The sequence below is a fragment of the Stylophora pistillata genome, chromosome 7 (assembly GCF_964205215.1).
Source record: "Stylophora pistillata chromosome 7, jaStyPist1.2, whole genome shotgun sequence".
Taxonomy (NCBI): Eukaryota; Metazoa; Cnidaria; class Anthozoa; order Scleractinia; family Pocilloporidae; genus Stylophora; species Stylophora pistillata.
The window spans coordinates 5570001-5583434 of NC_142525.1; the positions used below are offsets into that span (position 1 = coordinate 5570001).

The 13434-nt window shown below is 39.9% G+C and overlaps 1 protein-coding gene and 1 pseudogene across 2 annotated transcripts in view; both read left to right on the plus strand.

Annotated features, from left to right (window-relative positions):
• The window catches only part of LOC148726342 (uncharacterized), a 19630-nt pseudogene extending 9890 nt beyond the window's left edge, over window positions 1-9740 (plus strand). The window contains exons 2-4 of the transcript XR_015990000.1: window positions 2483-3100; window positions 3583-3794; window positions 6566-9740. The product of XR_015990000.1 is annotated as an uncharacterized LOC148726342 (transcript). The remainder of the gene's footprint in view (window positions 1-2482; window positions 3101-3582; window positions 3795-6565) is intronic.
• The window catches only part of LOC111341968 (uncharacterized), a 229902-nt gene that overhangs the window by 50259 nt on the left and 166209 nt on the right, over window positions 1-13434 (plus strand). The window lies entirely within an intron of this gene.

A 13434-nucleotide genomic window follows, 5' to 3' on the forward strand; every position in this document is an offset into this window, starting at 1 on the left:
ACCTTAAACGTTTAAGGTCGGCTGTAATTTGTTTAACTTTTTTTAAGTACATACATTTTTGCAAACTTTACATCCTTCAGTTAAAGACAGTGAACATTTTTTTCCTAAATCGCCAGCATGCAGCCTGCATTGAAAGGTACAGTTTGTTTTGCTAGGGCATATTTTAGAGTTTCCTCACTTCAATCAACAACCTTTTTTAGTCTTCGATGTTTTTTAGAAGTCTTTTTGCTAGGCGGGAAGAAAATTTTGAAACCCCTATCTTAAATCACAACAGAACAGTTTTATGGGCCCTTTAAGTTAGCGGGACCTTCGAGAATGGGCCCCTGCAGAAAACTAATACCGTAAAACGTCCATTAACCCCCCTCAAATAAGCCACCCCGCTATAATAAGTCCTCCCTCTCTTTAGAGAAAGAAACAAATTAAGCCCCCCTTTCTATTAAGGTAACTTAAAAAGGTTTCCAAGGCAACTCGGGAAATTTTCTTATAAGTATCTGTCACGATCTGACACTGTCAATTGGAGAGGCAAAAAAGCGCATGCACACTTTTGAATAAACAACAGTACTGGCAAGTACTACTACTGGCTTGTTAGCTCAATTGGTAGAGCGCTGCACTGGTATCGCACAGGTCAGTGGTTCGAATTCCGTACAGGCCTGAATTTTTTCAGGTCTGATCTTTACTATTGCGTAAATAGTGCTGCGAGGATCGTGCACAAGTAAGTACTGGTAATGTAAATACACACGGGTAAATTGACCATAGCAACGATCTTGGTAAAAAAAAACACTCAAAGATCTCACGGAAAGTACTGCTGGTTTCCGATTAATCCTCGAGGATTCACCTCCGTTAAATTTTGTGTGAGTCTGCTTGTTTGTTTTCTGCAATGGCGTGTGTAAATCGTGTCGGTTTCCACCGAAAAACTGAAGTCAATTGAGAAGCTTTTTCTAGCCAGACACAAGGGGATTGAATGCGACTTTCACCCATCGAATTCGTTCGCTTTCTGTTGTGAAATTCACTGTAGAAATATCTAACCCTAACCCTCACCCAAATTCAAGGGACTTGTTAAGGAATAAACAAAAGTGTATTTACAGAAGATCTCAAAACTTTCCTTAAAGTTCCACAAACGAACAAATTGTTCGGAAGAATTCATATATCATATGAATGAGAGTCACATTGATTAATTTAATTGTTAACGGCAATTACTTCTCATTTTAACTTTCTCAGTTACTTTTTGGGAGGGATTCTTAAGTACCAAGTGTTTTTTCGGCCGCGTTACAATCTTCTTAAAAACAGATTTAGTACCCCAAAATTTATTTCGAAATCAATTTTGGTGGAAAACCAAAGTGATCTGAGAGAAAAGGAAAAGAAAGAATTAGCGTTATTTATTGGCAAAAGGTCGTGACCGAAGTCTTTGCTTAAAAATGCTTTCTAGCCGGTAAAACAAGATATGTTTATGAAAATTTTTAAGAAAGCTTAAGATGTTCTGCAAAGCGAAAAAGGACACCTCCCGCTGAGAGCCGGCTGGATGGGAGATTACTGCCCTCTGTCTGAACAAATCAGATCGCAGGATTTATAGAATACAGCCCGCTCACGAACTGAGGAAAAAATCCAACAAAGTATTGCGATTGTTCATAACTCTAAAGTTTACACATTCTAATGTGTACTGAGTTTAATTTATTCAACGACCTTGTGAAAGACACTAAATGAATCGACCAAAAGCAGAAACACACGCACATTGAAAAAATATACTTAGATAATCAATTGACCAGGATCAATTAATAACTTTCTCTCAACTTATTTAATATGAATATTAAATAAATATCTAACACTCTGAGATGATGCATTTGAATTCATTGCTCATTCATCATCGGGTGATTGAGAATCAGAAAATTATCTCAAAGTGATAGTCGATAGAATCCAAAACATTTGGGCAACACTAAACAATTTGATGAGTGAAGGCTGATAGTTTTGAAAGAAACTCTTTGGGGCTGCGTCGGTGGGGGTAACGAAATAATTTGGATATATCAATAAAGTTGAAATGGTAAATTGGCCACCGTAACGATTACAAAAGCTGACGTTTCGTTGCCATGTTCCCACCAATAACGTAACTCCATTGTCTGCCTTTAAAAGCACACACAACCCACAATTCCTCTATTCGCTCCGACGAAGGGCTAACGCTCGAAACGTCAGCTTTTGTAATCGTCACGGTGGCCAATTTACCATTTCAACTTTGTTGATAAATCCAAATTAATTTGATGAGTGATTTGATAGAGCGCTCAATAAAAATGTCAGCGGTTATTAGCCTGTCCTGCCTATGTACACAAATTAAAAACCCGCTAGCTACGCTATAGTCAGTGAAATGAGTAAGAGTAATATTCCATGAGCATAAGGTCAAAACCTCACCACCTTACGTCACGCACCCTAGCTGTCTAAAAAACTTTCACTCTGAAAAGTCTAACACTTTGGGTTATTTGATCTTCTACGACAGCACATGCCGTCCGCTGCTGCACCAACATTTCCTTCGTCCAAGGAGACAACCAACTATACTCGACTGTGTCGCCTTTTAGTGGATGTTGGATCCCAGGCCGTGAGAGACACTTTTGATGCCATACACCCTCCAGTAGGACTTCATACAGTTTTGGGGCGTCACCCAGAGGATGTAACACTACAGTCTCTGAGGAAGAAGAGAATCCTGAATCCTACACAATGGGAGAAGCTGTATGCAACTGTTCCATCATCTGTTTCATCAGTAGACTTTGACATCACGTTACTGATGGTGCTACTGAGGAATATCTGTGGGTTGCTCCCTCCCAGCACTGGATGGGACAGTCTTCCCCCAGCTGCAGATGTGAGTAGGGAGGCCAACATAGCCAGGCTGTGTACGGCCATGCCAGCCAAGCCTCTGTGGATGATGCAACATTCAACAGCCACTGGCAGGATATCAGCAATGCCATATTAGGACTGGTAGGAGCAGGTTATGGAGCTGCTATCAGTAAGCTTAAGAATGAGTGCATAGATCCTGATGCAGAAGAACACTACAGACAGCTGCTAAAGCAGTGGAAGCAAGATGAAGACAATATCAAAGAAACGATCAGAGATATTGAAGGTACGCGTTATGCCCACCAATGATTCAACCAAAAAAAATGATAGGCGAGGTAAGTATGCTGCATGACCATTGGAGCAAAACACTGCTTTGGCCCACAGTCTTGTGTTGTGTTATATAAATTCCTAATGCGAAGGAGACTATACCCGTACAACCTTAAGAAACTTTAGTCTAGATGTGCCAGAGGTAAAGAGTGAGAACACTGAATTGATAGGAAGAAACTGTCAGGAAATACAGCAAGAGTAAACAGCAATAAAATGGCTCTCTTTTCAGGAATAAGATTGATATATTTATAGGTAGTCAGCTATCGCAGCAGAATTTGAGACAAAGTCTGGCAGCTATTAGATCAGGGCTAGCATTGAATGAAGACTTTCCTTGTTTGGTGTTATTCATCCCTTAAGTATAAATGCAATTTGTTTCAGAGCTTCTAGAATCTGCTAATGATACAGAACTGTCTAAAATAAAATGTCAATTTTGATCTGCAGACAATGTAGATCAGGTGAAAAGTAAAATGGGAGACATTGGTCACAAACTGGAGACATTGATGGCTCGACAAGAAGAAACAAAGGAACAAGGTTATTTCTCAATGGATGAAAATTGTTTATTGGTAAAGATTAGATCTTATAGGCACCTAGCAATTTCATTTGTCCATTCTCCTCTTTCATCCCCCTTCCTCCATGTACGGCAATGTTGGGTATCCTGAATCAAACAATTTTGAAAGATCTTGACCAGGGTATCGAGTTCACATTTTACGCGGGTTGGGTGGGGGGATCGTGATCTTGGAAATTTAATGTAACTTGCGTAGCGTGCAAATATAGACCATAAAGGTACGAGACATTTACGCAAGGATTGTAGTATCACTAAAGAGCTGCTAAAAGTAGCACATTTTGGACGCAAAGTTAAGACAAATGTTTACCGTACAACAAGTAAAGTTGTGATAAAAAACGTTATTAGCATATCGTGTACTCTGTTTTGTCCAAGCCTTGCTGAAAAGAGACTTGTCCTGTCATAAAACGACAAGTGTTAATGCAACCCTTGATTGATGTCCGGTACATGTATGTTCCGTTTGATACTCTAAACCAGCGTGATATACACTGATTTTCCTTTTTCTGTTCTTTTACTGTTTTTCAATTCGAAAAAGGATCTTTCGCTTAAAACAGCAGATACATGTTAACTGTGTCTAAGATATGTAGACCGAAAACCTATTAAACTTGATGAATGTTACGATCTGCAGACGAAATCACATTTTTGATCTTAGGCAGATGAGAAGTGTGGTTGGAAAATGTATCCATCGGTATCTACAAAACGCTGTGTTTAATGTGTTCAGAGAAGTTGAGCCATTGTCTAATTTTACGTGCTAGAAACTGCCTTCAACATCTGACTTCGTGAACTCCTTGGCTCCATGCAGGCGTGTGGCTACGTCGTTTATGGTTGGCAGTGGGTAGCGCTCTCTCTGTCGCTGACTTCCTTCAGTTAAAGCACTGCTTTCAGTACGACGACAAATTTTGTCTGTTTTCTTTATATTGAGCTGAGATTGACTGAGTAATTGCTCCCTTACTTTGACACTGCGAACGCCTAATACTCAACTGTCGCGTAAGATCTCCTAATGAATTTTCCCATAATATTCAAGGTCCAATAGAAGGCTTTTTTCTTTTTCCCCGTTTTGGGTTGGTGTGTCAGGGACATGTGCATAAAAGGAGGTGTCTTCCTTAGATGTTTAAATCATGATCACTGGATCTTAGATGATTCATGAACCAGGTCACTTCTCTCTTTGGCTCGCCGTGCCAATGCGAAAAGATTTTCACCAACTCATTACTTCGCTGATACAATCCTTCCCCCATTGAAATGTGATTCCTGCAGCAGAATACCCTTATTTTCCAAAATGACATAAACGTTACTCTCTATCATCAGAAGAAAATAGACAGGATTTGCAGGAGATCAGTAGTGAAGTACGAAACATTGGAGAAAAGTTGGACACCCAGCTGAAAGAGGACGCGAGGAATGAAGGTAAAGGACTCGAGAAGCACTATGACGGAACACTTTAACCAAATTTTTCCAATATTTCCATACCAACATACAAAACAGTAATGAAAAGTTGGAAACCCAGCTGAAAGAGGACACAAGGAATGGAGGTAAACAACTCAGCAAGATAAAAGTGCGTTATAGTAAAATTTTTTACAGGGAATATAAAATTGTGGATAAATACTCAGAAGCCACTTGAAATTTAGTGGAAGTTACGTTAAAATATACTTGTGGAATATTCCAAAGATGAAATGATTTAGAGGTGCATGACTCGCTAACACTTACAGCTTAGATTGTGAGGGCAGAAGATAAGCAATCTGCACGCCTTGTTCGTGCGTTACGTGGCACATATGAAATATTGTCAATTTATATTCATTGGCCAACATATACGTTACTGGAAAACTGATATGATGGTCTGCCAAATATGAAAGATAAACCTCTCCAAGAAAACTGATTTTTCTTCAACGTTTTCAAGTCGGATATACTATGTTGAGATTAAATGTAAGCAACAAAGGCACGTGTTAAATCTACTAGCTAGGTTCATGCAATCGCACTAATCAGCAAGGCTAAAATCGTTTTAAACGAAAAGTTATGCTACTTTAGCCGGCGACCAAAAGATAACGGGTCCAAAGGCGCTAGTTAGTGGGCCACGCTGATCGTGGTACAATTAAGTGTGAATTTGGAATCTGTTATTTAACGATTTCAGTGGAAACTGATTAAAGAGAAATATTGTTTCGCAGAAAGTACCACAGAAAAACTAAGTGAGATGGAAGGTGATATTGAAATGGTCAAACGAACATTGGATGATTTAATTGATGAGCAGGCCACCACCTAACAAGAGACCGAGGAAGGAAGGTAAACGCTTTTATGTAATAAATGTTAGTGTTGGATGATTCTAAAAAAGAAAATGGTGTAATGTGTGCAGAATCTTCCTATGTGCTATGAAGTAAAGAGGAGACATAACTCTGCTAAACTGCTGGAGCTGATCAAACCACTCAAAGCATCACAGAAAATTCAACTTAAGAATCACGCGTTTTTGGTCCGTGTTTTCATTATTCCTCCCATGGAGGTTTATAAGTTCTATATTTTTTCGCCGTAGCGCCGAGGTTTGTCAATTCAAGCATTATCATTATGTGATGTATTCCGCTTGAGAGCGCTGAATGCGCCTTTTTCTGCATTTATTAAGGACATAAGGAGCGAAAATACGTCTCACTTATTCGACTTTTCTACCCGCGTGACTCTGCGTTAACGCCTCTCCATGTACTCTAGCAGTGCCACCACTGAAACAGAATAGGGGCGCTTTCTGGAATAGGAGCGCCTAGTAGAAAAAGAGCGCTTATTAGAATAGGGGTGCTTATTAACAAAAACCTGATTCGAGAGGGGCACTCAGTGAGGCGAGGGCACTAAACTGAATCCATACGGTACTCTATTACCTTTTATTTTCAGCGAGAAAACGTTGTCCAGAAAAATATCTCTGTTTTCAAGAACGTAACTAGAGACAAGAGAAAAATCATGAGCTGACGTAGTAATAATTGCTAACGAGTAATTTTTACTTTAGATGACTTTGACCGCGCGAGAGTTATCGATGACGTTCGTCGGCTCTACAAAACCCGTCAGGGTTGGCTGGCACCGTTTTCCTGGTGTGAGCGATTTCACTTCTCATTTGGTGATATCTACACCAGACTTAAAGTCATCTACAGAAAGAAAACGGGAGGAACAGCTACGGACCGAGTTGTCACGATGTCGGAAATCTTCAACCCGCACGAAGAATGTGAAGAGCCAAGAGTTGTGTTAATCGAAGGGAGGCCTGGTATGGGAAAGACAACTTACTGCAAGAGCGTCGTTTTCGACTGGGCTACAGGAAAACACGCAACAGGAAATTCCTTTAAAATCTTCCTAATGGTGCTTTTGATCAAATGTCGTGACATTCAGTCTGGCCTTTGGGAGGCCATTGAAGATCAACTTCTGCCTCGCGAAGTTGGTGAAGACCGAAGAGAAAGATTCTTCGACTTCATTCGCCGCAGTCAATCTAATGTTCTCCTGGTACTCGATGGACTGGATGAAGTTTCTGAGAGGAAGCTACCTATGTTTTTAGAAATTATTCAAGGCCGAGTGCTGCCAAAATGTCGCGTTGTTGTTACGGCACGGCACAAAGCTGGAGTTAAAGTTCGAAAATACTGCGACACACTGCTAGAGGTGGGGGGTTTTACTGAAGAAGACGTGGAAACCTTCATCGAAAATTACTTTAGAGCGAACCAAGACTTGGCTGCGCAGCTTATCGAACGACTGTATCATGATAAAACCTTATGTGAAATGTCAAGGAATCCTCTCAACGTTGCGCTTCTTTGCCTGGTCTATGAAGATTTGAACGGTGTATTACCTGAAAGCAGAAGTAAGCTGTACATGGAGATAGTGGAGTGTGTCCTGAGAAGATACAGAACAAAGCAGCAACTACCAGAAAACGGTGAGGACCTTGTTGAACTTTACGAAGGCCAATTGAAACACCTTGGCTCGATAGCTTTGACAGGTTTACTGGAAGACAACATGGACTTTGACGAGAAGGAGCTCGGAAAACACAAAGCAAGTGATTTACCTGAATTTGGATTTCTTTCGGTTCAGCCCGGAGATAGTAAACGAAGACCGACTAGACGTTATGGCTTTCTTCAGAAGACTTTCCAAGAATTATTCGGAGCATTTTATCTCAGTTTTCAGCTTATCAAGAAAGAAATAGGTACGGGCAGCATAACTGCTAACAGACGATATCGCTATCAGCTGAGAGAAGTGCTTCTGTCTACATTTGGCATTCTAGCGGCATGTTGCAAGGAAACTGCAGAGAACCTTGTCAAAAGTATGGCAACAAAGTTGAACCAGGAGGAAGAAAAAGACGCACTGGGTAGTTTGATATTTATATTAGAGTGCATTAATGAGTCCAAAAATAACAACAACGATTTTAGTATAAAGTTGGCTCGCACCCTTGGTGCTTGTCTGCGAATTGGAGCTGTTGATTATCATGATGCGAAGGAAATAGATGAAGCGCTAGTTGTCGTTTTGGCCAACGTCCTTAAAACCAATTCAACTGTGACAAGGTTGGGTTTGACAGGTGTTGTCAATGGTGGGACTGCTCTTGCTGAGCGTTTAAAGGATAATACATCTGTGACACATTTGACTTTGGCTGCTAATCGCATTGGGGATGCTGGTGCTGCTGCTCTGGCTGAGACTTTGAAAGGAAATACGTCTCTGACAATGTTGGATGTGAGTGGTAATAACATTGGTTTCTCTTGTGCTGTTGCTCTGGCTGATTGTTTGATAGAAAATACATCTCTGAAAGAGCTGCGTCTGCCTGAAAATAAAATTGAGGGTGCTAGTGCTGCTGTTCTGGCTGAGTTTTTGAAAGAAAACTCATGTCTGACAAAGTTGTATTTGCATTGGAAACATATTGGTAATGCTGGTGCTGCTGCTCTTGCTGAGTGTTTGAAAAAGAATACATCTCTGAATACGTTGTCTTTGTGGAAGAGTAACATTGGTTGCTCTGGTGCTGCTGCTCTAGCTGAGTGTTTGAAAGAAAATACATCCTTGAGAAAGTTGGATTTGTCTCAAAATAGAATTGGTGATGCTGGTGCCGCTGCTCTGGCTGAGTGTTTGAAAGAGAATACATCTGTGACAAAGTTGGTTCTGTCTGACGTTAGCATTGGTTACTATGGCGCTGCTTCTATGGCTGAGTGTATGAAATATAATAAAACTCTGACAAAGTTGTATTTGTATAGGAATGAGATTAGTGCTGATGGTGATGCTGCTCTGAATGCTGCGTAAGAATGTCATCCATCTCCGACAATGTACTCTGATAAAGAGGATAGGAAGCGTTAACGTTAAGAATAAGGAAACACTATTGACTTTGAACCCGCGTAGGGTAAATGTGCAGTAGCTTCTATTTGTTAATGTCAGTGTTTATACAAGACTTTATATGCTGCATCTATTACCTTTAGTGAGAGATTTTAAACTGTAACACGTTGAAAGTTTGGCCACCGTAAAACTTTACAACGATGTTATCTAAGTCGCGTTTACTCTGTTTGCGAGTGATATAATAATTAACCTTTTATGGCATTGCATTAGAAAGTATGCTTTATCCGTGTGTGTAAACCGCGAGAATGTCCACGCGAGGAATAAGCTGAAAGCCTCGGATTTTGCTTACTATGAAAATCGGCTGAATTTTTTTTGTCTTTAGCTGTAGATTCACCTCACATTTTCTTTAAGGAAATACCGTCAGTTTTAGTTAAAGGTTAGAGTAATTATTTCTTTGCTGATCAGTTCCTCGATTCCCATCGACCTTGCGTGTGAAAATGTGCTGATACTTTCCAGTATTTTGGGGAGAAATTTGATATTCATTACTCTTGGGTCACAAGGGTTAATAAAATGAGTTTTAGTCATGTCTTATCGTAAGACACTCGCTGATAACTATATGAAACTTTGTTAAGACCAGAAAAAAACAAAATTTCTGTCGAAGTGAAACTTGTTTTAAAATTGTTGCCACAACATATATTTTCACTTTGTAAGGGTGAGTAATTTAGACGATAGATGTACTTCTTAGGACTTTTAACTGATGTAAATAAAACTATTTTCGATATATTTTCATTTTTTTATCTCATAATTATGGTTACCTGTCCTATTTACATATTTCCATTATCCCAAAAGATCCATGCGATGTGAATGTTCTTCATATTGTTGTTGTTTTCTTTATCGTTTGTCAACTGGCCATGAGTTTATGTTGAAAAGTCGTCACAACATGGACGCTTCGGGAATGAAATTTGTCTCAAGAATTGAATGTTTCATGCTCATTAGAAACCGCTCATAACATATTGCCTGAGGGGAGAGGGGTCGAGTGATTTTGTTTGTTTCACATTAAAACTAACCTGATCCCCAATCCCCACTGAGGCTCTTAAGAATTCTAGTGAGGCCCCCCTCCCCCCCCATTTTCAGTATTTTCTCCACTGTCCCTTGTCAGCAACCCAGAATCCTCCGACCCTTTACTCTCCCCCCCTTCCCCCCTCGGCGATAAATAATGACTAAATGGAGTTAAATATGATTCCTGGGCTCACAAACAAGTTATTTGATCATTGTTTGCGCCTAATGACAAGGCAGGATGAAGAACTAGGACAGCTCACGTGATGTGTGTAAACGAGCTAGTGCAATATTGGTGAGACTGGTTAGAGAGTCCCAATGGGGTGACGGCTTTTACGACTATTGGTTTTAAATTTTCGCCATTTAACGACTAACGGATAATAATGTTTTGGCCGTTTTAAGGGTATCAGTTAACTCCATTGAAACCCCCTGGTAAGTCTAGTAACCTCTACAGAAAAAAATTTAATGTCAAAATACCGACCAAATATCTCGCCCGACTGAAAAATACATGTGGTAAAAAACTTTTACAAAGAAAAATTATAGGTAATCAAAGCAGGTCACAGTCTGAAAAAGTCAGAAGCTCTTTTTCATCTTTCTCTCTAGCAAGGGATTTCCCTGGAATTTGAAGCAGTCAGCCTCGACTTCATAACCTCGACCCAGTCCTCCTGCTTCATGTTCAAAGATATCAGGCGCATATCATAAATTGTTAACCATAAACTGATATTCAGCCTCGCCAATTGAGTGACGACACGTGTTTAGGCTAAGAACTCATCCAATAGCTGTGCTAGTTTTATCTCTATGTATATTTTGAGATAATTCTATAAGGCTATATTAGGATCATGTTTGTAATCCCTATCAAACTTTCATCAAACACAAAATCAGAACTTTTCAACAATTCGTTAATTCCATTCTGTCTTATACAAGAGAAACAGAAACAATCCTTCTTTTTTCGTTTTATGTTTGAAATTGGGCCAATTAACTTGTATTGTATTTCACTCAATCGGAATAAAAGAGAACAGTATTCTTCCAACAATCGTTTCTGCTCCCAGTTTGTCATCTTTCCTTTCCCAATCCTCTCATCCTGAATGCCAATTGAGCGTACAGGCATCATATATATCATCACCTAAATTCTCCTTCTACATCGTTGTCGCACTCAACGAGTTCAAGATTTGATACTTGAATGAATGAATGAATGAATGAAAAACTTTAATTAAGTGTCTATGTTTTTAGCTATAAGCTAATGGGGGACACTAAAAAATTTAAAAGTCAAATACATTTACACATGTAGATAATAGTTATTTACAGTAGATAATTAAAAATATTATAAAGTTATTTAGTTAAGTTTTAAATTTCAACGAGAGTTGAAAGGTCGACTTTCCTTATGTTCCTCTTGAACGAATTTAGAGTTTCTATGGTTCTTAGGTGTCTTGGTAACTTCGACCAGATGAGAGGTCCCATATATTTTAGAGAATTCCTACCAAATCTTACAGTTTCGAATCTTGGCAGTTCGAAGTCCCTGTTCCGTATTTTATACTGAGTGTTCTTTGTATTAAATAACTCAGAAATATTCTCGGGTACGAGACTGTGCATAACTTTAAACATCAAAGTGGCGATGTCTTGTAGGCGCCGATTGTTCAACGTCGGTAGTTTGGCGCGACTTAGCAGTTCTTGATAGGACGCTGATCTAGTTTTGTACACCGCCCTAAGTGCTCGCTCCTGAATCCGCTCAAGCTTTTTCCGATCCGATGCATTACAAAAGTGCCCTACTAGATGACAGTAGGTTAGATGGGGCAGAATTGAAGACCTGTATAGTGATAGTTTAGCATTAAAGGGTATCAAACCGCGTAGCCGCACTAGGCCCCCCTACTTTTTGACTGGCCCTAGAGCACAGATGACTGATATGACTAGTAAAACTCAATTTTTCATCGATTTGAACTCCTAAACGCGGTATTTCCCCCATTCTCTTAATAGTATGACCGTCAACAGAAAAATTTTGATTATCGTTGTCTTTGTCAACATATCTCGGGTTGATCATTAACAGTTGGAACTTTTCTGGGTTGGTCGAGAGATAGTTGTTCTTGTACCAGGATAGAGCTTTCTCTCCATGTATCTTGATACTTTGCGCAACAACGTCATGTTTCGTATATGTGAACGATCCTTCGCAGTAAAGCACTATTTGAGCAATAGTGAAAATCAGACCTGAAAAAAAAATAAAAATAAAAAAAAAAAAAATTTCAGGCCTGTACGGGATTCGAACCACTGACCTCTGCGATACTAGTGCAACGTCATGTTTCTTCCCAAAGGACGAGCCTTGCGGGCAGCCAATCACCATCCTGTTCCAGTCACTTGTCACTCCTTTTATTTTCACTCTATTGAGCCTATTCTCAAAGTATGATATAAGAAGGTCGAGAGAATTTTGTCCAATGCCATATGCCTCGAGTTTCTTTATGATTAGAGAATGGCTAAGAGAGTCAAAGGCTTTACTCTAGTCAGTAGATAGTATGTACACCAGTTCCTTTCTGTCAACAGCTGGTTTCCAGTCTTACACGAGTCTAAGTAGAGTGTTCCTGTTAATAGCTCTGCTGGTTTACCTCTTATGCCAGTTTTTTTTTTTCCTCTGCCACACTGAGTTTCACTTGAATATTCCACACAGGTTACCAGTAGAGACCACACATTATGTATCGCGAGAAGAGGAGAGGGATGGGGGGGGGGGGGGTGGGTTGTGTTTGAGGACTTTGGTTGTGTCATGATGAAATTTAGCTGATCCCCCTCTGGGCTCTCTGATGTTTTTCGGGGGAGCCCCACCGTTTATCGGCGGTTAATTGGCAGCCAGTATGCCCCCTTCCATTTCCCTGAAAACTATGTGAACCTCTCAAAATCCTCCACATCCTCCCCCCCGGCCTTAAATAATCACTGGTCACTACACAAAACTTTTTCACCCGCTCTGTTCCTTAGAGTTTGTGCTGGTCCAAAGCTGGAAATATATAAAACAACGTCCTTTAAACCCTTAACTCCCACGAGTGACCGAGAGAGAATTTCTCCTCACAAGATCAGTAGAATTTTAAGCAGACAAGTGATGAGAGTAAAGAAAAATATCAATTAGGGATTATGAGATGATCCAAGGTTAAATTCTCCAAACTCACTTCATAAGAATCGTATGGAAGACAGTAAGGAGAATTTAAGTATTAATAAATGAGATCTTGGCAGTGAAAGGCTTAATTTGCATTTTATCATTTGTTGTATTTAGTCATCCGGATGAGTGTTTTGATAGTTTGGCAAAAGATGATTGACGTGCAAGGGTGTCTGATCAGGTGATCACGTGATCCCATTTACCCTTGTCACACGGTGGCCATATTGGATGTGACGTATGTGCTTTAGGCATGAAATCGAGGCGATTCGTGGTAACTTACCAACGTTAC